The sequence below is a fragment of the Mandrillus leucophaeus genome, unplaced genomic scaffold (genome assembly GCF_000951045.1).
Source record: "Mandrillus leucophaeus isolate KB7577 unplaced genomic scaffold, Mleu.le_1.0 Scaffold165, whole genome shotgun sequence".
NCBI classification, from domain to species: Eukaryota; Metazoa; Chordata; class Mammalia; order Primates; family Cercopithecidae; genus Mandrillus; species Mandrillus leucophaeus.
Window position 1 is genome coordinate 2907383 of NW_012101643.1, and position 2646 is coordinate 2910028.

General features: G+C 40.3%; 1 protein-coding gene across 1 annotated transcript in view; it reads right to left on the minus strand.

The window, feature by feature from the left end:
- The window catches only part of EDARADD (EDAR-associated death domain), a 115616-nt gene that overhangs the window by 72502 nt on the left and 40468 nt on the right, over window positions 1-2646 (minus strand). The window lies entirely within an intron of this gene.

Here is a 2646-nt window from a genome sequence, read left to right on the forward strand (position 1 = left end):
CCCAGGCTGGAGTGCAGTGGCACGATTTCCGCTCCCTGCAACCTCTGCTTCCCAGGTTTAAGCAATCCTCTCACCTCAGCCTCCTGAGTAGCTAGGACCACAGGTGTGGTTAATTTTTGTATCTTCTGCAGTTTGAGGTTTTGCCATGTTGCCCAGGCTGGTCTCAAACTCCTGGGCTCAAGTGATCTGCCCACCTTGGCTTCCCAAAGTGCTGGGATTACAGGCGTGCGCCTCCGTACCCAGCTGGAACAAATTTTTGCTTTACTTTCATTTGCCATATGCTTGTGCATGTAGTTAAAGTAATTAAAACTTTATTGATTGATAAAGGTCCTAGGAAATGTTTTCCTTAACGTAAAGTATGGAAATTGTTTACATATCTGAGCCTTACGCACATCCAAGAATCAAACTGTGTGTGTACCGCCTCTCCAACAACTCTATAAGGTCTGCCTGGGGTCTCATCTTCCACTTCCTCCTCCTGTATTTTTTATGTCCAAGAATACCCAGTTCACATTGGTCTTAGAGTATATCCTCAATAAATACCAGTTGTAGTAAGTTGTAGGAGTTGAATAGTTCTAGTAGATGGGGTATTGATTTTAAATAACTAAAAATACAGGTTCTTTCTGGAACTCTACTGGAGACGTCAGACCTTATTGTTTTGTTTCGTTTAAGAGCCAGGGCTTGCTATGTTGCCAGACTAGCCTCAAACTCCAGCTGTCAAGCGATCCTCCCACCTCAGCCTCCTGAGTAGCTGGGACCACAGGCATGTGCGACCATGCCTGGCTTAGACTTTAACTTTTGACACTAGGACACTACCATGTTGTTCCTCAGCATCATTCAAAAAAGGAAGCTAAAATTAATCCTTAGTAGGAGTAGATTTTAGTTCTTAAATTACAAAAATCACTAAAAAGGCAGATAATAATTATTCTAAAGAACATACTTCCAGCTTGCTTTTGTTTTATTTATTTATTTTAAGACAGAGTCTCACTCTGTCACCTAGGCTGGAGTGCAGTGGCACAATCTCGGCTCACTGCAACCTCCACCTCCTGGTTCAAGCAATTCTCCTGCCTCAGCCTCCCAAGTAGTTGGGATTACAGGTGCCTGCCACTGCACCCTGCTAATTATTGTAGTGTTAGTAGAGATAGGGTTTCACCATCTTGGTCAGGCTGGTCTTGAACTCCTGACCTCGTGATCCACCTGCCTCGACCCCCAAAAGTGCTGGGATTATAGGCGTGAGCCACCAAGCTTGGCCTCCAGCTTGCTTTTAATGTCTGAACTATAGAATGGAGTGTGGGTTGTTTTCTTCTTTTAAACGTTTCTCCCTGGTGAAGTTTCTTTGTTCTAACTGCCAAGTTCATTTCAAAGAATCCTGAGTATCTAGCAGTTAAAACAAATCCTATAGATTATACAAGGAAATAGTCAACGGAAGCAGCCAGCTGCTTATAGTACTACTATTTATAGGACAAGAAGACATTTGTTTTAAAACAGAACTTTAAAAATCTCAAAGAGGTCATTCCCCTACTTTTTAAGTTGATAAATATATTTTAACCTTTTAGGACAGTATTTACTTGATATAGCCAAAATTATAACACTGAAATTAGGGAAAATGCTGAACAGTGTGCTAACATATATCTTGTACCTCATCTTAAGTGGTTTTGGAAAATCCCTAAAAGTAAAGTACATGAAAAACTTAGCATTCTTTTATCTTCAAGGAAGTCTACATGCTACCAAAAAACTTTGAGGAGCAAAACTTTGTTTAAAAATTAGGATTATGAGAAGAACAAATTTATACTTTCAGTTTACCAAACTAGTTTAAATTCGGTAAGTACAGAAGCCCATTATTAGATTGTAATTTCAAGGAAAATGTTGAGTATCAAGAGTAAAGTCAAGTCTGATATTCACAATTAATAGTTGAAGATTCCCCGAAACAAAGTTAAAAGTAGCACCACTGACCATTTTCAAGAGTTACGTGTTTTAATTTAAATTGCTTATTTTATCAACTATTGTGTAACTTCTCTTTATTACAGAGGTGATTTGACTACCCAACAATGTTACTATTAAAGACTTTATTACAGACTGATGTTTTTAAAGCAAGACTAGGCAAAACTTGTTACAAATTAACTTGATGTTATATATAGAAGGAGCAGAACTGAATCAGCCTATTTGAGGCAAGACATGCCTTTGAGATATTGAATGCTGCAAATACAGTTAAGCAACTCTGCTAATGAGCTTTGGGAGAGAACAGAGGTGGCTTGGACAGTACAAGTAACTGACCAAGGAAGTCCCCAGAAAGATGTATATCAAAAGGTGGAACAGTGGAATGACAGGCAATTTTCAATTTTTTGTATGTACCTTTTTGCACAATCTGAACTTTAACATGATGAACATTCTGGCCAGGTGCAGTGGCTCACGCCTGTAATACCGGCACTTTGGGGGGCCTAGGTGGACAGATCACTTGAGGTCAAGAGTTTGAGACTAGCCTGGCCAACATGGCAAAACCCTATCTCTACTAAAAATACAAAAAATAAAATAAAAAATTAGCCGGGCGTGGTGGCGGGCGCCTGTAGTCCCAGTTACTCGGGAGGCTGAGGCAGGAGAATCACGTGAACCTGGGAGGTGGAGCTTGCAGTGAGCCGAGATCACACCACT